General features: G+C 37.5%; 1 protein-coding gene across 1 annotated transcript in view; it reads left to right on the top strand.

Annotated features, from left to right (window-relative positions):
* TMEFF2 (transmembrane protein with EGF like and two follistatin like domains 2) overlaps window positions 1-27,677 on the top strand; it is a 271,758-nt gene that overhangs the window by 186,174 nt on the left and 57,907 nt on the right. The window lies entirely within an intron of this gene.

The following is a 27,677-nucleotide window of genomic DNA, read 5'->3' as shown; positions in this document are numbered from 1 at the left end:
CCAACAAGTACAGTCTGCCCCAAGTTCCTGTAACCTAAGGATAATAGAAACATCACTGCAAAGGAGATTATAAATGTGATGAGGGGAAAGATCTCCCAGTTTAATACTGTGTACAGCTAGCAAAGCTAATTAAAGTTTTCCCCGTGAATAAAATGATAGAGATGGATGATAGATTGATAGACAGATAGGTGATAGATAGTTAGATAGATAGCTGTTTTTTAAACTATCAAAGCCTTCAGATTTTTACTAGCTAAAAGGCTAATACAATGGAGTTTTAAAATGCAGTCAACAGCTACTAATTCTTTGCCTGCAGAAACAAAGACTACCCACCTGTACATTCAGCCTGTTTTGAAAAACTTAAGAACAAACCAGCCAGAAAACTAGCAGCCTTCTCTCTAGAGATGAGTGATGCTTTTGTAGAAAGCCAAAATGTTGCTGTCCCCCTCTTCTTTCCCATGATCACCTCTCTCTCTCAATGTGCAGGCAGAAACTACAATCCCTAGAATGGAGTAAGAAGTGGGGTATACCTGGTGCTGGTATAGTCCCCACAAAAAAAAAAAAAAATGCCACAGGCAGAGGAAATGGGCATATAGAGAGACTTGTGATGGACATATCCATTAGTGTCTACTTTTATGTCTGAATCTATTCCAGGTGTCTTAGAAGAATGGTGGGAAGGCTGGCTCTTTTAGATAAAAGCCTAGGCACTGAACATTGGACTAGGAAATGTGGCCGTCACCCCAGCCCTCAGATGTAGACATGAGAGAGGAGTGCGTAGGTGTGAAAAAGGGCAGAGAATAGGATACACCATAGTCCACACACTTGCATATTGGCAAACTAGTTTTAGGCAAATCAGAACTTATTCTAATGAAGAAAAAGCAAGTCAACAAACCAACCAAAAAATTGCCAACATCTCTATTTTTCAAACTCTATAAATTGGGAAATCCAACATAATATTTAATATGCTCATTGGGAGATATCTCAGTGTCTCACAGGGCTATTGAAGTGAAAACAAGAATATAATGCTTCTAAAGGGTTTAACTTCCAGTAGGTAGTAAATTCAATAAAGAGTGAATATTATTATTGATATTAATAATAAAAGAGATAATCAAAAACTACTTTCTTGAGTGTAAATGAACAATCCTCAAAACAAATGAGTGCAGACTAAAAGAAAAAATTCTGAGGCAGAATCAATGAATTAGCAAACGCATACAACACCCACTCCAAGTCATATGCTTGAAAATGTTTTTAATCATAAAAATAGAAAAAAAAAACTGACAAACATCTAGCTAGGAAGAAATAATTTACTTACTCCCTCAAAAGGGTTCAACTAAAAAAAATAGCACTATGAATGTTACTGAATTAGGGGCTTTTTTATAGGGTTAAGACCTTATGCACTGGTGGAGTTGCTGAAGAAGTAAGAAGACTGCTGCTTCTGAATCCAGCGTTGGCCCTGATGGTGCTATGGATCAGCAGGGGCATTGGTCAGGAACATAAGCTGGGTATGAGATAAGGAAGGCAGCAAGGACCAACTGGAATGCACATCTGCCTCTGACAACCTCCAACCTCAACAATGTGGGTGACTTGCAGAAGAAGTTGATATGTCTTATTATGGAGCTACATACCCACTGGCTTAGGGCTCAGAGAAACTGATGGGGGAAATCTAGTGGGAACTTGAGATGCCACAGCCTTCACTGCTGCCCTACAATATTGAAGTGAGGTGGCAACTGTCAGTGTGGCCGGCAGCTGCTCCTGGTGCCTTCCGTGAACCTTCACAGGAGAATGGCTGCTGCTTTATTCCAGTTATTCTCTTGTGGCACAGAACCAGTACAGGAGGGCAGTTTCTGGGAATTGTAATTCTGTTTTTATTCCAATAAATTCCATGTAATTCCAGTTTATGTACCTTCAAAAGAACATGAAAATAACCTCAGACTTCTCCTCTACAAAATTAAATTCCAGAAGACAATGGAACAGTAACAACTGAATTAGGGGAGAAATAAGCTATGAGCTAAAGATTTAGTTCCTGTATTAGTTATTTTGTTCATTTTTGAAGACACCTGTCATCTTCAGTTCATTCAGATTTTCAAAATGTTCTTAGACTTCCCACTTCTTCACCTGCCACTGCTCCTCCTCTATTTCCGGTCCTTTTCTGATAGCTCAGTGTTGCTATAGATGATGAAGCTCCTGGGGCAGTTCTCCAGATCTCACAGTTCTGCTTGTGTCTGGTTGCTTGTTAGTTATGGTACACGAAGTCATCAGTCATAGAATAAGAGACTGAGAGTATCTTTCTATGTTTTCTTTCCATGTCATATTCAGCTGCAGTCTGAAAGCACTCTTCTGATGTCTTATGGTTCATTCAATCCAAGACAAGGTTTACCACAAAATTGGTAGCTAAAAAGACCATCTTCAGGTCATCCACGCTTGGTTTGTTAATAAAATCTCAGGCCCTCTTGATTCATTATCTTTTTGATCCCAATTCCTGCCCTGCTTTTCTCCATATGATTCTTAAACTTTGTTTCCATTTGTCACCATATTTACCACATAAATTATAGCTATCTATAATATATGTTTGTTTTGTTTATACCCTCCTTAAATCAATTAATGTATAAGTTAAATACTATATTTTAGGAGAAGAAGAACTAGTGTTTTCATTCCCTTCTAATTAAAATCAATGGGATGTATCAGCAAGATACCATTAATTAAATCTACCATTTTAAAAACATCAGCAAAAAGAAAATAGAGTAAATAAATTTTGTATGAGCTTTGTTTGTAGTATGAACTTTGATGTGTATGATACTGGGATTTAGCTTCCTTTGGCCTCACTTGGAGCTACGTGTGGGTTTCCCCAGTGGCTCGGGGGTGATGCAGCAATGCGGCAGCCGCAGGAGATGTAGGTCTGATCCCTGGGTCGGGAGGATCCCCTGGAGAAGGAAATGGCAACACACTCCAGTATTCTTGCCTGAAATTCCATGGACAGAGATGCCTGCTGGGCTACAGTCCATGGGGTCTCAAGGAGTCAGACGTGACTGAAGCGACTTTGCTTCACGAGTCACGTAGAAGCTGTTCTCACCAAGATTCAAATAGTTCTGACTGTGTGCTGGTAATAAACAAATGACAAATTCAGTTTCATTTTCTACTTAGTAAGTTAAATCAATGAAAATGTCTCTAAAATCTTTATATCCTCCAAGCAAACTGTCCTTAGTAATCAGTCTGGAGTTCCCATCCTTTATCTGTTGCTCCCCTGTGGGACTAACCCTGCCACAAGGAAAGGACCCACCCTCCACAACCCTGCCCGTTGGAGTAGATTTCCAGGAGGCCTTCACTGAATCATTATTTTCAGACCAGACTCTGAGAAACACTATTGTGAAAGAGGGTTTATGGTATATTTGTTGGCTCATCAACAGAGGATAAGAACTGTTGAATCTGCTTTGAAAAATGATAATTCTCTGGGCCAAAATGTTTCACCTGTTTTATCCTTCAGCTTTTATCATATACTCTCATTTTTCTTTCTCTTCAATTTTTTCCCTTAATTTCTACACTTCTTTAAAGGAGCGGAGAATTCTGGGACCTTCAATAATCAAAATTCCTTTTTCTTCCTCTGACACCATACCATATTTAGAAGATATAGCCTCTCTTTAAGATACAAATGAAGATATGCATTCTTGAACTTTTTAAAATGCTTTTTCAGCAACTCTAAATGATCAAAAATAAGGATATAAATGCTTAAAAGAATTATTTAATAGATAACAAATAGTTGAGTATTAAACATTTGAGAGGTCACTTTAGAATGGAGCAAAAGTAAAAAAATAGAAGATACTTATTCTGCCATTTAAGTATTAGCATACAACTCAATATATTGTTGAGAGCACAGGGATGGTTGCAAGTCAAATGAAGGTTATGTTATAATTGGTACTCTGAATTGTTAAAGAGAAGCAAAGGTGAAGCTGAACACTTTTTATTATTATTTTCATTGAAATCTTATTAAAAACTTTTAACAGAATGCAAGCTAGATACCATATTCAAGGTCACAAGTTAAATTAGATGTGCAGCCATTAATAATATCACTTTTAACATACAGCTTTATGAAAATAACTTTCCCAACATAGACATGGACTATTTATGTTTTCTGTCTTCTTTGTATTTTCTTTGCTATTACAGAGAAAGTTTTGAGCCCAAACATAAAAGAGTATGACCATCATAATCAGTCCACTGAAATACAGCTGCACATCTCTGCATTATAAGTTAGACTCAAAAAATAAAAACTGGTAAATAAATTTAGCATTTTAATTCAGTGATTCTCAGTCATGCTTAAACATTTAAGCACTTGAAAATTATGACATTCATTGCAGATTTCCATTAAATAATATTTTAATTGAGTTGAAATAATTAGAAGGAAATTCACCTGCAGAAATATGACAGTTTGTGTATGTATGCAAGTCTCTACACATAAAAAGTAATGATCCATAACATATATTTGAGAACTAACACATACAATGTTTGACTCATTTCTTATGTGCTCTTGGCTCATTCATTTTGTCAACTTACAGCAGCACATGCCACTAAACAAATTGATAATCAATGAAACTTAAAAGAGGGGAGGGGAGTGTGGGGAGAGAAATTTACAGATTATAAAAAAGTTTTCTCTGTTTTTCTTAAGGAATTGGGTAAAAGCTGTTATTATTTTATTTTAGTGGCAGAATATCTTGGTTGAGCTCCCAACAGAATTATTTCCTAGAAGCATAATATGAAACCTACTATTTTAGTGTGTGTTTGTTCAGACACATTTCTAAAGGAGAACATTTTATATGAGGCAAACAAAAATAACATAATTACCCAAGTTTCTTCACATTATGAAAGTGAAGGCCTTTAAAAATAATTCTCATCATGTAAAACCAATTTCCCATGTAATATTCTGATCATTTTAAACATAATTTATACATTATTCTAATTATTTGACTGATCTCATCTGTCCTATTGAATCATCATCTAACAACTTCTCAATGCCTTTTATTCTTAGTAAAGAAGAATGTGCAAACTTTAATATAGATATGCTATCATGAAAAGCCAATGCAAAATGCAAGGACCCTGAAGAGAAAAAAAACAAAGACAATATTTCTAAATGCATTATCTTGTGCATGTTATAACCATCATTTCAGAGGAAGGAAGCAATTCTAAAAACAAATGAGTAAAAGCTATTTTTACACTAACATTATTTTTTTCTGAATGCACACCCATTATGGTAGAGTTATCTTTTCCTTCCTTAAGTTCAGAGATGTCAAAGTTAATTTCCTGGTATGCAGTGTGCCTTTATTTTTTTATTTAAATTGTTTAGCTAATGTTAGATTAGAGTGCCCATTTATACATACATGTGAAGGCACAATGAGCTGAAAAGGCAAATTCTGTACAACATATCCATGTGATGATCTTCTCAGTACTTCCAGCAATGATTCTGATGAAGTGCGTTCAGTAATTTATTAACACCTTTTATGCTTTAAGAGTTCTAATAATAAAAGTTTTTTAAAAAGCAACATCCATTTTGGCTGACTCCTTTACTGAAATCAAAAATTTGGCAGGTAATCATTAATATAAAACAGAACTCATTAAACATAATACCTTGGGGTAGTAATATAACCATCTCTATAGTTATAAGTAGTAAACTATCAATCTTCCAGATATTTACTTTTGCTTTATTTATAAGTTACTGTTATAAATAAAACAAAAGTAAGTAACTATTAGCATAACAATTTCACCTGTTTTCCATCCAGAAGAATTCTTTCCAAAAATATTTTGCCTTAAATACCAAGCATTACAGTGATGTTGTGTGAATGCGTGTAGGATAAGTAACAATATTATGTACTAATATTACTATTATTATGCTTAAAAGGAATTTTTTTGATCACATAGATACAGCGAATTAAGAAGATCTTAGCATATTCTGACTAGTTTCTAAGTGCAGCAATGTAGTTAATTTTTTAAAGGTAGTTAATTTTGCTACCTTAAAAAAAAAAACTGCAAATAAACCAAAACCATAATTTGTCTAAATTCACAGAAAAACTGTGATTTTGCCAGTTATGAGTTTTTCAAATTTATGACTTTGAAATGTTGAAATAATTATACTTTTGCTGCGTAAAAATATAGTGGATCAAAGTTGCACACAGAAATCATCAGAGGACTTGAACGGGGAAGGGTAAAAGGGGAGAAAAAAGAAAACGTAGCACTATTCCCAGCCTGCGCCCACCTGGCACTACCAAGCTGCAGGATGCCAGTTCAACAGGACAGAGTCAATCAAATCCCCTTTTAAATAATGACAGAAGAAAATAAAATGAGAGGAAGACAAGTGTACTAGATTGAATGCTCAATGATAAGTGGGAATAAATGAAAAATGTTTGCAAAACTGAGAAGGAAGGAGAACCAGAAAGTAGATATTTATAGTATCTTTATGTGTAAGGGTAAAAAGAAACTAAGTGTACTGAGGTTAAGCTAAAAGCAAAGGGAAAATGTTGAACCTCTTTAACTTTTTGCTGAGTAAAAAGTCCAACACGGTTATACAGAATTTTTTTGCTGGCTATCTCAAATGACTTTACCAGTTAGAAAGAACATCTGTTTATTAACAAAGAATAGAAACTTAAGGCTCAGAGAAACTAAAACTGCCTCTAACAGAGTTTGCATTTTTACAGGCTCCAATAGAACTTATCATCCTCATCAAATAAAACAGTACAAATCCCCCACCCCTCATCCTGCCAGCCCCTTGCTGCCCTCTGTCAACAAGCCAGAGGCTTATCTCAAGCAGGTTGGTCATCTTACATAGCAGTGAGGAAAATGAGGAATTGGTTTGCTGAAAGATTGGAGTGTGAGGTAGGACAGAGTAAGAATTACTATCAATCCTGACTCCTAGCCTTCTGCCTTTCCCACTTGGGGAATGTAGGTGCCAGTCACTGAGGTGGGAAAAGTGAAGTAGATGTAAATTTCTGGGGAAAGAACAAGAGTTTAATGTTAGTTTATGGTGCCTATGAGGCACCCAAGCGGGTGGGTCAGATAGGTAGCTGGATTCTAGTGGATTCAAGACTGGAAGAAAAAAATATATATATATATTTTAATGTGTCAGACTGAATAGAAGAGATTGCCTAGAGAAAGACTATAAAAAGAGAATAAAGGGGGAAATAAGAACTGAGCTTTCAAGAGCACCAACTTGTAGAGTGTGAGAAAGAGAAAGAGATATCAAATAGGCTGAAAAGGGTGAGCCAGAGGAGTACAAGAAAAACCCAGAAAGAGTGCTAACACAAAAAGAGAAAAGAAGCAAAGACTGGTCACCAGGTGAATGTGCTACACAGGTGTGATCATGTCACTCTGGTCTCATCGTTTATCATCTGTACTGATATGCGACCTTTGCACTGCCATCTCTGCTTCTGGCCCCAGTCCCATCAGTCCATTACTATCACTCCTGTTACTCTTCTGCTCCCATTCCTCAAAGCTCTCTGATTCTTTGCAATCAAGTTCAACATCCTTTTCAGGTCACAGATCTGCCCCTGGATCTGGCCCCACTACCTCTTCAGCCTCGCTTGCCTCCTTTCCTGGCACCTGGGGACCTCCAGGTCTACTAAGCCGCCTGCAGCTCCTTGACCAAAGTTTCATGCCTCTGCCCTTGGGCACAAGCTCGTCCCTCTTGCGTGAAGATGTGTCTCCCACACCTGTTCCCAACTGTGTCCTCCTCAACCTTTATTCCTCCTCTGGGAAGCCTGGACACTCTACCACGCCCAAGCTCAGTTAATCTCTCAGTTTTGCCTCTGCCTCTAAATCAGTCCTTTTTTGACTGATTTCTGTTCCTTGCTCTTCACTCTAGGTAGTGCTTTGTTCACCTTTATATCCCTGAACCAGTGCTTCCATACATTAGATGTTCAGCACAGAGCTATTAAATGAACGACTGGATGAATGATGGCACCAAAATTCTGCCTTTTTTCAGTTTTCAGAGCTTTCTGCCATGCTGCCTTATTATTACCTAGTTGGAAAAAGTAATATTTAGAAATGTCAAAGAAAATGTAACTTAGTTTCTTTTTATTCCCTCCACTTGAGGAAAGCACCTACCTTTTGGAGTCTGAATCTCACTCTGGCTGAAACAGGGGATGTCCAGCTTCACTGAATTTCTAATAACTAGCTTGTAAAAGAACACGAGGGAACGTACGAAAGGCCCTGAGATGGACTCACAGGGTCCTGGGTATATTTTACTATTGAGGGAAGAGTCTCAGGCTAGGAGTAAGGATTAGGGGTTCACAGTTCATATCTCAGTTGATGAGGCATGGGATTAAAATGCTGCTAGTTATTTGACTGAGTGCCATACACAGATAGTTACTGAAGAGTATTGGGTTACCGTGGTCAAACTGTGATGTTCAAAGTGATTCCAAGAGCAAATGACCCTTAACCAATATAATCTAATTATGAATTGTTAATAAACAAAAGTAGATATGTATTCACTAGGTAATTATACTATGTTGAATAAAAATGAGAGTCATCCCATTCAGTTCCCTGTAGCCTGATACCTCTGTATATTTCTGATAATGTTTTTCCATTTTTTGGTTGCATCTCCTGGCATATGGGAACCTAGCTCCCTGACCAGAGATCAAACCTGTGCCCCCTGCAGTAAGAAGCACAATGTCTTAACCACTGGACCACCGTGGAAATCTCTCTAATATTTTTTCTTCTAAAAGAGTTAATTTGATTTAATATATCAACCCATGGAATTCTAGCCTCTTTGGTCCATGTACGAATTCTTTCTTATGATACGACCACCACTCCAAAAACTGGTAGCATCATCATTCTCCATTTAAAGTAATCTGTAGAAGTTATAGGTTAAAAGCGAGTATTTTCCTGTGTGACTCAAGGTCTGGTATAGATACATTGGCTCATCTCTGTATAGTCCTTATATTTAGCCAACATTCATTTTCAGTGTCTTGTCCTGTGAAATTTTTCATTATCTCTGACTGCAAGCATACACTGCAGTTAGGCTGGGCTGACATGGTGATTGCTTGAACTATGCCACTGTGTTATGATACAGTGAGACACCACCAGCATTTTGTGACACTGGCATTATGCTTCAAGGAAAAGAGGATGGACCCGAGTCTCTCAAGCTAACTGACAGCTCCAATTCTATCTTCCTGAATATGATGCCGAGTAAAATGGTGTGTACCTTCTCATCGAAAGGAGCTGCCTTCTAAATGTCACATTTATTGTTCAAATGGTTTGAGCTACTTATTTAGAGAATGCCATTGTTTTCTGCATTTACATTATTCTTTTAAAAATACAGTAGTCCTTTTATTTAGTGCAGATCATTTGAATAATATTCCTTCAGAGTGTATTATATTTAACAGGGTTGTTTTCTGCTATTTAAAAATATTACCAAAGGATGATCAGATAGACTAACATTGTGCAATTCAGCCACAGTTTTGGTCTTTAATCATAGATTCTTTTCAAAGGGACACACATATTGCAGAATATGTAGCCAAATGGAACAAGTTCAGAATTAGCATCTAAAACCCTGTTTTAGTTCTTACCAACCTGGCAAAGAAAGCATCTGTGACTGCCTCTAGAATGCCATGCAGCCATTTCAATGTCCCTCTGTCAACAAAAAACATTCCAATGACATGTCACAGATATAAATTTTTTACTTAACTTTTATAAATCATTTCTGTAGATAAAACTTTATATAGCAACATATAGCCCAATCCCTAATATTAACTAACCACCACCCTAACAGCGTGCTGTCTGCCCAGGCACAGCATATGTGTTATGAAAGCAGAAGAGCACTGCTGCCTAAGAAATCTTGCTAAGCAAAGGGAGGCACTGTCTGCTTACCATTTGTTTTCCTTCTTACCCACACATGATGCAGAACATACCCTCTGACTAATAGTCTCCGGGAGCCACAGTCAAAATAAAGATAATGCGTGGGAAAAGGCAACACCTTTTTCTCCAAAATATTCATGCAGTCTTTTGATTCTAATTCATGATTTAGTAATAGCTGCATATAAGCCATAAATTGATACACATTTTTCTCCTTGTTCCATCTAAATATTTGAATCTACAGAAAGTGCTTTGAACCAGTACAGATCCGTTTATTCAGTTTTCAATAGCTTCTGCTGCATCTTTGAAGTGAAATAGATCTGTTGATACCAGTATAATTGGAAGTTAGATCAGAATCATCAAATGATCAAATTACTTAAATTAGACACATACTGAATTGCCTAAAGATGAAGAAACTGCTTGATTGGCTAAGGCTTACAGCAGACAGTAACCTTCAATCATTTTCTACCTCTGCAGTAAACACTGACATTTTTTGAAGGATAGATGATATGAAGGATAGCAATAATAACAGTTGGTACAAATTAAATAATCATTAAAAAAAACAAGGCTGATTGAGTTTTTGTTCAGAATAAGAAGATTCTGACAGAGGAAATCTAAACTATTTTGAGCACCTCAATGGGGAAAAAAAAAAAGATTGAAATGATATTATATGGATTTCAATACCCAAAATGTACAGAGATAATGAAAACGTGAATTGTATGAACTGCATGTAGCCAGGGACTGTCAAACTATGAGGACTTTTACCATTCCTACTAATTATTGAACATTGATCCTTGGGATACAAAATTCATCATTATATTTAAAATAACCCAGTACACATAACAGGGAGATTTGGGTCCATTTTCTTTTAGGCAATCAAGTACCAAAATATCTAATAACTTGTACATGGTAAGTAATCTACTTATTCAGCAAGTATTTATTGCACATCCACTATAAGCTAAGCATTTAACAAAAATTAATAAATATTTATTGTTCATAAGAATGAAGAAATGCTTTTCTTGATAATTGAAGCAAAAAATATGAATTCATCAATTATCTACATAATTCAAATAAAAACTTTGTCTAAACCACTAAAATAGTACATATATGCATACATAAGCATATTTGAAATCAGATATGTATTCATTTATTTGCTCACTTATTCAACAAATATTTATTGGGTGCTTACTATGTGCCAGATATTCTAGGTCTGAAGAATATAACAATGAACACAGCATGTAGCATATATTGAAGTGGAGAAAACAAAATTTTTAAAAATCAAGTATGTGATATAATGTTAGGATTCAGAAATGGAAATACTGATGTTGATACCGTGGTTAATGAAAAAAATGTTTCTGAAAAGGTCATATTTGAGTCATGAAAATAACTGAGTTAAGAGTACTCTAGACAGAGGGAACAGTAGGTGAAAAATTCTGATGGCACAAACTTACACGGTGTGTCCTCAGAAGAGTAGACAGTCAGTGTGGTTGGCGTATGGGAGGGACAGAGAAGACTGATAGGAAATGAAATTGAATAGGGAGCCGAGGGCCAGAGCATGCAGAGCTTCATACACCACGGCACAAACCATGGAATTTATCGTAAGCTCCATGGAAAGACTTTGCTGGGTTTTGAGCAAGGAAATGATTTGATCTTGTTTACATGTTAAAGCATCACTCTGGCTGTTCTGTGAACTGACTCTAGGGAGGCAAAGTAGAAACAGAGAGAGCAATTCAGAGACTCATTCATTTCCCTGGTGATTTAGAATGTATGTACACTCATCTTTAGCTGTCTTTTAATTCCTAGCATGTTAGTGTCCTAAATCTGAATTCGCCGCTCCTTTTTTCTTATCAGAGAAGAGAGTGTTTAATTTGTATGTAGTTTTACTAATCTCTCTACACTTTGTCATTCCAATTCATAGTGTGCCACATAAATGTACTTATTTTGAAAAAGAAAAGATACGTGATAATAAGAGATATCATTTTGAATTCAAAGAAATTATAACTTAGGTTGCCTAAGATAGAAGGCAGACAGCTTACGAAATGGATGGGTAAAATGGGTAAGGATAAATTAAATCTCTAATATGGGCTTAGTCACTCAGTCCTGTCTGACTCTTTGCAACCCCATGGACTGTAGCTCTCCAGGCTTCTCTGTCCATGGGGATTCTCCAGGCAAGAACACGAGTGGGTTGCCATGCCCTAAATCCCTAACATAGACTGTATGAAATATATAGTCACAATAAAGTTAAAATAATAAAAATATTGCCAAGTTTCAGATAATAACCTATGAGAGCCCCAGTATTTGTTATAGTGAATACCTTGGTTTCATTAAAATGCTGTTTCTTCTTAGTGAAAATGAAAGTCACTCAGTCGTGTCTAACTCTTTGCAACCCCATGGACTATACAGTCCATGGAATTCTCCAGGCCAGAATACTGGAGTGGGTAGCCTATCCCTTCTCCACAGGATCTTCCCAACCCAGGAATCGAACTGGGATCTCCTGCATTGTGGGCAGATTCTTTACCAACTTAGTTGAGCTATCAGGGAAGCCCTTAGAAGACTTCAAGTTAGTTGTTTTTACAAAATATAATGTATTCCTATGGTGACCACTTACTGAAAGAAAAGTCCACATTTGATTATGCAGTTTAAAAAGCCTTCTGAGATGAAGCCAATAGCAGAACCATTTTGCACAGCTAAGCTTAAGAATAGAAATGCAGACATTTTAATTAGAATAAAAAGAATAGCACCGTTAGCAAGTAACCGTAGCATGAAAAAATAAATGAGAGTAAAAGAATTCAATGTGACTTTATGCATGTTGCTACATGTACATTAATCTTAAATCTATAAATTGAGTTTGTTTCTACTGTGAGTAGAAGTAGGTTCATCTGTCATTTCATTTATATTGTATCTGCATATAAATACATTTACATCATCATCTTATAGATGGTCCCATCACTTCATGGCATATAGATGGGGAAACAGTGGAAACAGTGAGAGACTTTATTTTCTTGGGCTCCAAAATCACTGCAGATGGTGACTGCAGCCATGAAATTAAAAGACGCTTGCTCCTTGGAAGAAAAGCTATGACTAACCTAGACAGCATATTAAGAAGCAGAGGCATTACTTTGTCAACAAAGGTCCATCTAGTCAAAGCTATAGTTTTTCCAGTAGTCATGTATGGATGTGAGAGTTGGACTATAAAGAAAGCTGAGCACTGAAGAATTGATGCTTCTGAACTGTGATGTTGAAGAAGACTCCTGAGAGTCCCTTGGACTGCAAGGAGATCCAACCAGTCCATCCTAAAGGAAATCAGTCCTGGGTGTTCACTGGAAGTTCTGATGCTGAAGCTGAACCTCCAATACTTTGGCTACCTGATGTGAAGAACTGACTTGTTGGAAAAGACCCTAATCCTGGGAAAGATTAAGTCAGGAGGAGAAGGAGACAGAGGATGAGGTGGTTGGATGGCATCACCAACTCGATGGACATGAGTTTGAGTAACCTCTGGGAGCTGGTGATGGACAGGGAAGCCTGGTGTGCTGCAGTCCATGAGGTTGCAAAGAGTCAGACATGACTGAGCGACTGAACTGAACTGATAGACAGTATTTTAAAAACATGTTTTTCTACATTTCTGTCTTGAACCTTTCCACATTCTTTTTTTTTTTCTTTCCACATTCTAAAAGCAATTTCTCTGCTAGATGGTAAGCTCTATGAATGGCAGGGAATTTTTTTTTTTTTTTCCTTAAGTGCTACTAACTGAAAAAAAAAAAAATGCACAGGCTGAAAGTTGAAAATTACATTTTATTCAGTAGACTTACTGTGGACTATAGCCCAGAATAAGCCTCTCTGATAACTCTAAAGAACTGTTCCAAAGAGTTCAGGGAAAAGTCAGGAAATATAGGAACTTTTGCTGAAGAAAAACTCAAACATGTTGAACATCAAAAGACTACTGCTAATTTAAAAAAAAAAGAAAAAAAGAAAAAACCTAGTCACCCCAAGTTAATGACTTTAGTACCTTTCTGTGTATGAGGAAAATGAAAGAGTTTTATCTCATAGAAATTATTCTTTTGATATGTATCTTAACTACCTAGGGCCAGTGAATTCTTTTTCTCCACCCTGAATTCCACTCAGGGCACATCAGTGGCGGGGGGTGGGGGGAGGGTGCCGCAGTGGCTGATGGCCCAATGGCTTGATGGTGGGCAACAGGAGTAGCTGATCAGAATGACAGGCAGCATTCTTTGTTTACTAAAATGGCAGGTAATATTTTTGGTCCACAGTGCTTAGATTGTATGCACAATGTTAGTTGCTCAGTCATGTCTGACTCTTTGCAACCCCGTAGACTGTAGCTCACCAGGTTGCTCTGTGTGTGGGATTTCCCAGGCAAGAATACTGAACTGGGTTGCCATTGCCTTCTCCAAAGGATCTTCCCGACCCAGAGACTGAACCTGGGTCTCCCACATTGCAAGCAGACTCTTTACTGCTTGAGGCACCAGGGAAGCCCTTCTTATTGCTTTCTCTCTCTTGTTGGCTTAAATATTTGAAGCGAGAGAAAGCAATAAAGAAAGAGAGAAAGGTAAGGAAGAAATGAAGGACAGTATTAAGCAGGATTACAAAAAATAGGAGTAAGAGTGACAAATTTGTTTTCAGTATTACTCAGTACAATGGTATTAGAATTTCCAAGATGTGTAATATTTCTGGAAAATCAGATAAATAAACTAATGGTTTCTATATTTTAAGAATTCATAAAAGTTTAAATTATTAAAATCTATAATATTTTATATCTCATCTTTAAAATAGAATATACTATATATGTTATCTGTTGACTTTCTTCTTTAAGCAAAAAACAAAAAGACGTTAGTCTTGTACTCCAAACATGGCTGAAAAAAACTCAATTTATAGATTTAGATAAATATACATGGCAAATAGTTCTATTATCCAACTGATCAAAGTTTATTTGAGGATGATCAGTTAGGTGTAAGTAGAAAGATAATGTAGTGATGGTCAGCCTGGAATGAACTAAAGCAATTTAATAAAAGATGAATTAATTCCTCATAAGCAAGTGAGGCAACAGAACCTGCTATGGAACAAATATCATATGAAGTTATTTTCATTTGTTTTCCATTCATACCCTCAGGCAACCTTTAGAGATAGGAGTTATCATGAGACAGGAGTTATTTTCCACATTTTACGAATGAGTCAAGTAAATTACAAAATTAAGATTTTTTAGGTCAGTGGCATATGATCCTGCAATCCCACTCCTGGGCATATATCAGGAGAACTATAATTCAAAAAGATACATATACCACAGTGTTCACTGCAGCACTACTTACAAAAGCCAGGACATGAAAGCAACTTAAATATCCATCAATAGAGGAGTGGATAAAGATGTGGTACTTATCTACAATGGAGTACTACTCAGTCATAAAATGAGAATGAAATAAGCCATTTGCAGCAAAATGGTTGGCCCTAGAAATGACCATACTAAGTGAAGTAAGTTAGAAAAAGAAAGACGAATACCATATGGTATCACTTATATATGGAATCTAAAATAGGACACAAATAAACTTATCTACAAAATAGAAACAGACTCACAGACATAGGAAATAGTCTTGTGGTTGCCCAGGAGGGGGCAGGATGGAGGGATGGATTGTGATGCAGATTATTATATAGTGGATGGATGAATAACAAAGTCCTACTGAAAGTGGAATATAGGAATATAGGAAATATAGGAATATAGGAAACTATATTCAATATCCTATGATAAACTATAGTGGAAAAGAAATGAAAAAGAATGTACATAAAACTGAATCATTTGCCATGCAGCAGAAATATACACATTCTAAATCAACTATATCTCAATGAAATAAATTTTTAAAAGCATTTTAACTCAGGTTTGTTGTTCATTCACCAAGCATTTATTAGGTACAGATGACTGGCTGAGACCTTAAAGGCAATATACAAATGGCCATGGTCTTTCCACTAAACTGTGAGGAGACATGACACAGGGCAGAATGACAGCAAGTGAGTGAGGATGCAGTTGGTAAGACAGCCAGCGCTATAGCAGAGGAATTACAGCCCCAGGGAGAAAGCGCTATCAGAAGATGCAGAACATGGTTGGAGTACTGGGCAGTTAGGAGTCACTGATTAATTCACCGATTAGAAGAACATTAAGGCAATGTTGGAAAATCAAACAAGAACCCTCATTCATTCATTCAACAGTTATATGTAAATGTCTACTATCTGCAAATCACTGAGTTCGAGGAGAATGCCAGATTCATTGAGCAGAGGCTTTAACAGAGAAGATGCTGCAAAGACCAGGAAGATGGTAGGAAGTGAGGATGTGCCAGGTAAACAGAAGTGCTGGGTGATACCAATAGAGGAACACAAAGTATCAGAATTTTAGAACTGACCACTGTAGATATCATATTTAGTCAGCTGGACAGAGGAGCCTAGCAGGCTATAGTTCATGGGGTCGAAAAGAGTTGGACCTGACTGAGCACGCTTGCACACATGTCCTCCAGTATCCTGTGGCAGATGCCCAGCAGCTAGAGAGCAAGAATGCCAAAGGCCCCTGAGTCCTGACTCCTGGCGCAAGGTTCCTTTAATGACCTGGCCTGATTTCCAGTAGCCTCTATGGCTCTGGGTCCCAAACAGGATGCATATGTTGTCGTTTCTAATGTGAAACAGGAGACACTAGTTTTAGGGAAGATGAAAAATGTTTCATCATGAATACATGGGAGAGAATCAAGAGGGAAAAGAATGAGAAATGATCCTGTCAGAGAGTTATCTTCAGTGCAGTAAAGGATTTAGAAATTCTTTTGCTACAAGTCACCATGGAAACCACCTGTTAAAATTCTACTCTTCTTTAAAGTTCTAGTTTAAGCATCACCTTTTCCATGAAACCTTTCAGGATCCTCCAGGTAGAAATCATTGTTTCTCCTCAATGCTCTCAAAACATTGTTCATGCCAACTCTGATGATGCTGTTTTATGGATACTTTTTTTCTCATTTCATTGTGATCTCTGTTACCATCTGGGAATCACATGGGTCATCTTGGTGTCTCTGATGTCTAGCTCAGTGCCTGGCACCAAGTAAATGCTCAACTATGCATGTGAGGTTAGACTGAATTGAGAGCCATGATAAATGAAAATGCATGTGCCTAGGAATAAAAGACAAAAACAAAACAAAAAAGAGTGGCAGTAGTAGTTGCAGCCTCCCAAACATCTTTAACAAGAAGACCTGATCAGGAGTTCAAAGCAGGAGGTATTCACACATCCTGTACGTTTTTACCTTTTAAAGCTTAATAGGTTTGAGAAACTCTGAAGCATTCTTATTTCAAGGCAATATGTTCAAACATTTCTACTTAAAGTCCTTCATCCCAAGGGTTTTCGAATAGCTCACGACTATTTCTGGCTGCCAACTCTGCCTACAGCCCTGTTTCAGAGCATCAAAACTCACCGGCAACACTGCAGGAAGTCAATGAAGAATGCTGGCTTGGCCTGTAAACTAAAATGCCACCATGTGTTTGTGAGTTTAACATTTCAGTGGGTGAACAAGTAAGATGAGAGAAACAGAGAAGGACAGAGATGATTCCCTTCATATAACAAACTCGGCTTGAAAGTCATTTCTATTCAGACATAAGAAGCTCAATCTTAAACAATTGTTATTTACAAAGACACATTTTAATCCGCTGGAATTTCTCCATGCTCATATTATTTTTTATGTGACTTAAACAATTTAGAAATAAATTAACCAGATCTAAATGAATGCAACAAATATTTGCTAAGTTTGACATTTAAGCAAAATGTCAAATTTAATATTTTTAATTTTATTTTGGAACTATCAAAAACATAACACATGTGCATCCACCACCTAGTTTTAGCAAACTTATTTAACCATATTTGCTTTTGATCTGAAAGACATTACAGATAAAGTCATCTTCCTTCCTTAATCATCTTTCCCACCTTCTCTTTTCAGAGTTGGTGTATAACATCCTTATGAATATTGCAATTATATTTTTTATTCATCAAATAATGGAATTTATGATAGCATGTTATAATATGTATTGATATTATTTTAGAAGCAAATTTAAATTAAATGACCCTAAAATTAATAAGTGAAAGATAAAAGATGATATAATCATAACAGGAGATCATTTGATACAAGTTTTAATTATAAATGTTGTTAGTTCATGCCAGCATAATCTAATTGACACTTTATTTTTACACTCAATTATAAGAGTGTAAACTTTTGTGGATACCATTCTGGAAAAAACATGTAGCAAAAACACTGAGAATTAATTTCATGAGGAGACACTGCAAGTATACAAATATCACCTATTTTCCTGCCTTTATATCATAAGATCAATAAAACTGACTGAAACTTGTTGGATATTTTATTGCTTCTATTTATCACTCATCATTCATACACACACACACATACTTACTACTCTTAGCTTCTTAGCTCCCTGAGAGCCGAGTAAGGGAAAACATATTAGGTCTTAAGCTGGCATTACCTAATAAAAGGAGATATGCTCAGATCATCAAGTAAGACTACTTTTTTTCTTTGAAAAACATATTATGAGTGTCCTTATAGGAAAATAAATAAAAATTAAATAAACAAATGAAAATCACCTGATTTTCAGGTGACACATGGACAGTGTTTTCAAACTAGCAGTTTTACCACAGTGCAGAGCTTATTTTCATTTGCTGTTTCTTATAGCTCATGAATTAAATCCAAGTTCATGATATCAAATTACAGGTTTCTAGAAAATCTAGACGGTAATGATGTTGGTGCATATTTACTCCTGAAAGTCTCCTGGCAAACGAAAGCATAACAGAGGGCCAGTCTGTAAAATACAAACATGAAGCCACCCCACTGGCTGAAGTAGGGGTGGGAATCCCGCAGCTGGTCCTCAAGGAATGTGCTGGAACACTCAACATGGACTGCGACAGGAAGGAGTGAGTGGGAACTCAGTCTATCACGTTATTCAAATGAGATTTTTTTTCATCGTATTGTGTTTCCTTCCAACTTTTTATTCTGGGGTTTTCATGCTTTCTGACTTTGTTGTGTACTAAGACCCATCTAGTCAGAGCAACCACGCTTCTTAGTAATCAAAGAGTCACCCTTGGTTATTGAATATGTTTTCTAGCTTAATGAGCAGAGCATACACATGATGCTAATGAGGGATTTTTGCTTCAAGATACTTTTAAAAATGTATATGAGTAAGAAGAATTGTTTTCTCTGATTATTTTAAGATGTAAATGCAGCTGCTTCAAAAAGGAAAAGATGATCCCGAGAAAAATGCAACTGTGATACATGAAAATGGATCATGAGTTAAATCCTGTTTCAGCTACATGGTATAGACTGCAGAGGGGCGCAGGAGCACTCACAGCCTTGGAGGGAGCCTTGTCTGCTCTCTGGGGCAGTGGCATTAATACATATCTGCTGCCACAGTCATCTTCAGTCAGTCCTGGAATCAGGCAAGAGAATACATTCATACAAGGAGGAATTCTCTAAACTGCAATGAAGGTGTTTGCATGATATCTCCGTCATCATAGAACCCTGTTTGCCTCTGTCCCAGGAGCAAAGGAAGAAAGTTGTCCCCACCAGGAGAAGGAATGCCTTCCTGAATCCCACACCCAAATGCCTCCTTGAGCCTGGCTGTTCTTCTCCCAAGTTTCCGATTTGGAACAGAACTCAGGTCAGGAAAAAAAGCAGGAAAGGCATGAGGGTATCGTTTTCACCTTAGCGTTTTGCTATAATATGCCTTAAGGATCAAGCCCTGTTGATCCTTCCTCTGCGTGACTGCCTCACTCCTGAGCTTTCCTTGCTAGTCCAGTGAGCTGACAGCGATAGCCTGGTGACTAGGCCCTGCCTATGCTCCCCTACCATCTTGTCTTCCTAAAGTGCGCCTTTCATCATGTTGACCTTCTCATCACCATGTGTCAAAAAGCTTTCTGGACTCCCCATTGCCTTTCTAGGGCAATAAAGACCACTCTTTGCACTGAAATTGAGGCCCTTTATCATCTGACTATAGAGAGTTGGACTCTGCCACTTTTACTGGGAGTTCACTTCAATCATACTGATTTATTCCTGTTCCCCCAACACCCAGTGCACTGTCTGCCTCCACACATTTCCCTGTGTCGTTCACTCCATCACAGTTCTGTTAAATCCTACCCATCTTTTGAGATAATCCAGTTTCCGTGGTATTCTCCCCAGTGAAAAGATGTTAGTCACTCAGTTGTGTCCAACTCTTAGTGAACCCAAGGGCTGTAACCTGCCAGGCCCTTCTGTCCATGGAATTCTCCAGGCAAGAATACTGGAGTGGGTTGCCATTCTCTTCTCCCAGGGGATCTCTTCCCGACCCAGGGATCCAACCCGGGTCTCCTGCATTGCAGGAAGGTTCTATGGACTTCCTGGTGGCTCAGACGATAAAGCGTCTGCCTACAATGCAGGAGACCCGGGTTCAATCCCTGGGTCGGGAATATCCCTGGAGAAGGAAATGGCAACCCGCTCTAGTACTCTTGCCTGGAAAACCCCATGGACGGAGGAGCCTGGTAGGCTACAGTCCATGGGGTCACAAAGAGTCAGACACGACTGAGCGACTTCACTTTCACTTTCACTTTCTTTACCATCTGAACTACCAGGGAAGCCTTATCCTTCCTGCCTTGTGAGCATTAAACCTGGGAGTCATGTGGAAGTTGGAACTAACTATCTGGCACAGGGAGCCCATTCAGAGTTTCATCTCCTTTCTCGTCACTCCATCTTGGTTTTACTTGATGAATCAGTCCTGGTTTCTCCACCATGGATGTTTTGGAATCAGTGCATTTAATCACCTGTCCCTGTCACCTGAAACCACACACATAGCACCTGGAGCATGTGGAAGAAGGCATGTAACTGAAGCATGTACATTAGTCAAGAATATTAAATTGCTTATAATGGAGTAAAAAAGAAAGAGAAAGGGGATGTGGCTGAGATTTCTCAGAGACTATGCAAGTTATCTGCCTTAGAAAGAGCCAAGGAACTTGCTTAAAATGCTCATTTCTGAGTCCCTTCCCAGAGTAATGCATCAGAACTTCCCATGACAAATCTTACACTAAATTTGGAAAAATCTCTTAGTGTTACAGGGTAAGAAAGAGCATTTACTAATGATTGCAACTCATCACAACTGCACATCAGAATCACCTGTGGCATTTTCGACAACTACAGTTACCTTGACCTGTTATCAGACCTCCTAAGTGAAAACCTTTGGGTTGGTGCCCAAGGTTGAACTATTCCACAAGAGATTTTGATCTGCATCCAGGGTTGTATACCACTAAGTCAAGAAATTAATGATTACCAATACTTATTAGGTAAATACAACTTCTAGAAACAGTGTTAAGCAGTTTATGTACATTTATAGACTATTTCCAAGGTTTAGGGAGGTTAAATAACTAGTCCGATGCCGTAACTTTAGTGAGTGACCAGCCTCAGTTAGGCACAGTTTGATACAGAATGAGCTCCAATGTCACTCTCAGCTGCCTCTATTATTTCAGACCTTATTTTAATACATGGCTGGCAGCCCTTTCCCAGGAATTGATCCTCCTGTTAAATATGTGATTCTGCTTTTGAAAATTCTGACATCACCTAGGGAAAGGGTTTCTCAGCTTAGTTTCCCTTCAGTCAGATACCCATTTGTAGTTTTATACTTTTCCTCAGTTCTTTTCATCTAACAGGCCAATTTCTGTACTTTAATCCTTATAGTTATATTGTTATGGTTGTTTAATTGCCAAGCCGTGTCTGACTCAGTTGCATCCCCATGGACCATAGCCTTCCAGGCTCCTCTGTCCAGGGGATTTCCCAGGCTAAAATACTGGAATGGGTTGCCATTCCCTTCTCCAGAGGATCTTCTGAACCCAGAGATCAAACCCACATCTCCTACATTGGCAGGCAGATTCTTTATCATTGAACCACCTGGGAAGCCCCGTAGATAGACATTTATAGGAACTGAATCTTTTCCATGTACAAGGGAAGCCTGGTCCCCCTCCTTGTAATCCTGGGTTACTTGTCTGGAGAAGGGCATTGGTCCTTCCTCCTAGGTTTTAAAACAAAAAAGATTGCCTTTCTCAAATTAAAAAAAAGTATTGGCCCAAGCTCACATACCTCACCTGAGTAACAACACAGTAGGCTTTCTCATCTCACCTCCCAGTCAGCACTTTTCCACCCTCTGTATAAAGGGTTTAACTTTTTAATGAATTTTCACATCTCTTTAGCTCATTTTTGCCCACAATTCAGTTGTTCCTGTAGTTTCTTTGCTGGTAAAATACTTCTAATCAAGTTCCATCAAAAGGAGTGACATGAAAATTGAATAAATGCATGTAAAGTATCACAGAACTCTTGAATGAAAAATACACACTGTTTTTTTGCTGTTACTAATATCATGCAGCTCATCCATTACAGTTCTGACAGAGGACACTGACGCAGCTCTGACCTCATTTACTGGCTGGGCCAGAAGGGTTCTGCATCGTGACCTCAGAGACAGACAAGCTCTGGGGAAACAAACCAGTCATGGTCTGAAACAGCCCCGAAATCACCGACACTGCAGTGCAACTAACTGCAGATCAAAACCTCTTGTGGGATATTTCAAACTGATTAAGAGTGTTGTATGGTAAAATTCTGAATGGACACAAGATCAAGGACCTTGGGAGAGGAATAAGTGACAGGCATGTTTAATAGATGAAACAAAATCTAGTGAAATTAGAGGGCAGCCACAAAGCAGACACATGAATGAGTAATGTGCTACCTGGCAGCACTCGCATCCTCTCCGGTGGATGACGAGTCATTCATAAATACAATGGGAAAGGCTTAACTCATCTCAGAACATCCTTGGAAGAGGCATTTCAGGAGAGGTAGAGAACTAAATTAATGTCAGACACCCCGAAATATTCATGGGGTAATTATAAATGTATGTGAGTTGTCTTAGATAGCACCTTTTACTTAGTATAATTTAGATTCTTCAGTCCATCAAGGGGTCTTTTAAAATTATTGGATGTTTCTCTCCTTTCTTACAATTCAGAGACCTAAGGTTTTCAGTCAATGTTAATTTTCTTCGAAGGATTTTCAGAAGGGAGTATTTCCACATAGAGACCCCTGAAATTATTATTTTCAAGTAGGGCTGATTCTTTTTCTTTGTAGCATAGAAGAAAAGAGATCTATGTAATCACGGTGTCAAAGTGTCAAAAGACTGAGATAGATTAAAAAAAAAGAAGAAAAGAAAAGAAAACACAAAAACCTTAAAGGCATGCATGCAGTCCTCAGCCTTATAAATTCTTGGCTCGTATAAAATACTTGTGACATGCTATAATTAACCAGTTACTCCTCTCAGAATGAATAATAATGCAATTATTTGCCAAATGCAGGGAAGAAGGGGTAGTTTCTGTTTTTAAAAATGTTTGCCTTTCATTTTTTTTCTTTCTATAGAAAGAAAAATCCTGGATTAATTTACATAAGCTGTGAAAGCACAGAGTGACCTGCATTCTCACCATTAATACAATAATTCTGTCACCTTTTTTTATCAGAGTCTTATATTTTTCAATAGTTTGAAACATCACTAAACTGACAAGTCACCTGCGTGTTCAAGTTGTTCTTAAAAACTGCACCCAAATACCACAGAATATAAGTAATAACCTGAAAACCTCTTTTTATGTTATGATTGGACTTCTGTGCCATTGACGCGGCTAAGGGCTAATGAGGATTCTGTTTCCTTTGTCCATGTAGACACAAATAAAAGAAGGGAGGTGAACCTTAGTTCTTCAAGGTCCTTCTCCTTCCTTAGAGATTCCATGTGCCAAGTAGCACAAAGTTAGGTGAGAGTCTATCTGAATATAGCAATGGTTCTCTCTTCTATGTGTTGATGTCTAGACAATGACTAATTTTTTCCACCTCCATCCTGCCATTATCTCAGTAATTCATTCAGCAAGCATTTATTCAAGACTTGCTATGGCGCACTGTCCTAGGTACCAGGTAAAATTCAAAGGCAAAAGAGGTACATTTCCCTTGAGGAGGTTGCAGAAAGGTAAAGCTATGAACTAAAGAATAGGCACATTAACAATGTAGTCAGTGCCACAGGCAGCCCCCTCTCCACATACATACATACACAAATTCATTCACTCACATAAACACACAAAGCCCCCTTGTGCCATGAATATGAGCTTCTAGGACTTCCTGACTCTTTCTAAGTTTTGAAGCAAAGACTTGGATTTAGTGCTAGATTTTGTCATTTCAATAGAATCATTTCATGTGTGCCTGTCTCTATGTGTTTTTCTGTGGAGCCACCTTTATATAGGGTTTCCTTAAAGATAAAATATTCTGAACAATTGATGCCTTAAATAACCAGATTCATTGAATACATCTCAGTTACTCATTCTAATACCAGATGTTGTTCAGAATTTTTTAAAACTAGTAGTCTCTGACATAGTCACTAATTCACATATTCACTAATAGTCTCTGACAACATCACTTGTTTGGGAAGACAGAGACTGAGTCAACATGATTTAAATTCATAAAGTCATAATAAATATCCCCAAAGTAGACATAACTTTGTTTTCTCAAGCCTTATTCATCCAAAGTATTCTTTTAGTTAGTTAACAGCAGGAATTTGGATCTTTTTTGTTTTTCATTGTAGTGAACAGTATGTAGAACAGTGCAGGTTTTGGCATCAGACTGCCTATATCTGAAATTAGGTTCTTCCCCTTACAAGGTGTGTGACTTCTCTAGGCCTACATTTTCTCATCTGTAAGACGAAAATGGTGTGTGCTGTGCTTAGTCACTCAGTCGTGTCTGCCTCTTTACAACCCCATTGATTGTAGCCCACCAGGCTCCTCTGTCCTTGGGGATTCTCCAGGCAAGAATACTGGAGTGGGTTGCCATGCCCTCCTCCAGGAGATCTTCCCGACCCAGGGATCAAACCCAGGTGTCCATGTTGCAGGTGGATTCTTTACCATCTGATCTACAGGGAAGCCCAGGATGGAGATAGTAATGGTAACTACTTTACAGAGATAGAAGGATGAAAAGAGTAGTAACATGTGAAGCATATAACTCTGGGACAGGCACTGTCATTGAATAAGCTATTATTATTATTACCATTATTCTTAAATTCAATTGAATATTCATTTGATTGCAGTGAGGACATTTAATATTTGGCAAGAAAAACATTTATTAGCTACCCTATGTCTACTTTTATGGCAGTAGAGTGATGAGAATTTGGATTAATTTTATCTGTTCTTTAAAAATATAAAATCCTTTTGCTCTGTTCACTCATTTCACTTATGTACGTATTGAAACCACAGTTACTAAAAGTTTAGTGTGTGAAAGGGATTGGGCAGGGCAGGAACACAAAGATTAGCCACTACTGATAAGAGCCAAAATGGACTTAGAGTTTGAGACTCTGATCCTGGAATTCTGCATGGTTTTCTAGCTAGTTAAGCCTAATATACTTAGGTACAAAAAATATAGTAAATAATGATCATATAATCAGAATTCATTGGTCTTTCATAATATAGAAATATTAGGTCTTTTTAAGCCAAGCCCAATGTTTCCTTTTCCCTGATCTACATAGTTTTTTAAGCCATTTCAGCAATCAATGAGGCTTCTTCAACTTATTCAAAGAAAGAAAAATATTCTCTATAGATTTCAGATTTCTAATTGGTGCTGAAATTCATGAGCAAAGTTATTATACTCATGTATTTATTTAACATACGCAAGGCTCAAAGAGAAGGGAGGAAGGAGGGGAAGTATTATATAATGACACTATGCAGTAGAGAAAAGATGAGTGTAACCCATACTTGCCTGAAGCTTATAGCAAAACTCTTATCTTTCACCTAAAAGAATCTGGGTCCTCCTTTTGAGATGAGAATAGAAATGGCAAATATCTGTACTTTTTTTCTTAGCCATTTCCTGAAAGGCTTTATTTGAGGCAGCAAGAGTGAGGAATTTCCAAAGAGGAAATAAACCTTGAGAGGATATCCCTGAAGGAGCAATGCTGGAAAAGGAAAGGGAAGAAGGTATCGGCAGCAAAAAGTCTATGGCACTAAGATCAGATCAGTCAAAGGGAAGAAAGAAATAGCCCACTGGAAAAGGGTGATTTTGTTAGAGTTTCCGAATAATTGTTTAATTTATTGGTACTATGGTTTAGTTGAGTTCTTCACTGAAATGTTGAATCTGGCCAGTTCAATTCAACCAAATTTTATCTTTCCATCTCTATTCTCATTTGCTATCTTGTTATGATATCAAATGGATTTCTGAATTGCCAGTCATTTTTTTTTTTTTTGGCAAGATTATATGTGATATACTTCCCTAAATTTCGTTGTATTCAACTTGGAGAAACCTGAAAATCCCTTGATATCTTACCTAATTTGCTCAAGATGTTCATAAGTTCTCACATACCTTCCTCTCTGTTCTGCTGCTGCTAACAGATAATTATTTCAGTGTCTTTCAAAGGGATGGTCTCTAGAGTCCAACACAACAATAGTCAAAACCTCAACTGTCCTCAACATAAATGAAACTATCTTTTTAAAAATGAAAAAATCTGTCCCCTTTCCTCTTTATTTATTACAAATGGTTAAGGAGAACACGCCTGAGCTACAAAGTCACTTCTCCCAATTCTTTATCACAAGGACCAAAAGCTCTTTGAACATGTAGCAGCTCCTGATCTCAGATTTTTCAGATGCCAAGAATCAGCCAAAGAAGCAATATTGTGATCCCAGTAGCTGTCATCATGTAGCACCATCATGGCCAGGGTAGGAACACTGCTCTCAATGACTTAAGCATTAGAGATGGTTGCCATCTCTCTTATTTGTACCTAAGTGAACTATTAAAAATAACAAAGTGTTCCTAGAGCAATTCTCTTATTCAAAAAAATAATAATAATAATAAATGGATTAGCACATTATCTGCCAACATTTTTAACCAATATCTAGGTAATTCTGATACAGGTGGTTTCAAGACTACACTCTGAGAGACACTAGTGTGTAGACAAACCCTCTTTCACTCAGTCAACAAACCAATCAAGCAGTGATTCCCAGGAAGTGAGTCTGATGCCAGGCTGATTAACTAAGTAAGAATGCAGAACCCTAGGCTTTCCCCTGCCCCAGATTTAAGGAGGCCCAGAAACCTGCTTATAAACGACTATGTTTAAAAGTTTTCCAGGAAACTAATACATAGCCTGTGGTGGGTGGAAAGGAATTGTATTTTAGTTTAACACATCTGTGGGGGGTCCTTGTTCCACAGTTTACTAGCTCTCTGACCTTATGTAATATCATTGGTCTGTAAAATGGCTGTTGCAAAGATTAAAGAAAGCAATGTGTGTTCAGAACCCAGCATGTTGTCAGCTGCTTGTTTTTGTTATCCCTACATCCTATGCTCAGCTTCAAGTAAAATATACAGAAGTAAAATGTGTGATTCATCACTTCAAGAATCTTATCATCTGTTTAGAAAAGTAATATAAATATTAATAAAAATTTTAAACAAGAGTTTATATTCTAAAGCAGTAACATATTTGCACACATAAACACAATATTCTGAGTGAAAAAGTAGACAGTAAAATACAAGGACATAGGAAAAGTCCTAAGAAGCTTGCTTTAAAATATCTATTTCTCTTAATTCAAGTAAACTAATTTTCATTAATTCACCAGATTTTTATTTCTATTAAGAAATCTATTAGAATCATGAGTGATAAGCAACTTATTTAAAACTGAAAACAGAGAGAGTAGTATGTATTTGGGAAAGAGATTAATGGCATGGACTATAAGGGGCCCATGAAACCCCTAAAATATTATGCAGAGTTGTTTACATGAGTACAGTATTTCTGAGGCGAGGTCT

This window comes from Odocoileus virginianus, chromosome 30 (assembly GCF_023699985.2).
Source record: "Odocoileus virginianus isolate 20LAN1187 ecotype Illinois chromosome 30, Ovbor_1.2, whole genome shotgun sequence".
Lineage (NCBI taxonomy): Eukaryota > Metazoa > Chordata > Mammalia > Artiodactyla > Cervidae > Odocoileus > Odocoileus virginianus.
The sequence above is the reverse complement of the archived record's forward strand: the minus strand, read 5'-3'. Positions and strand labels throughout refer to the sequence as shown.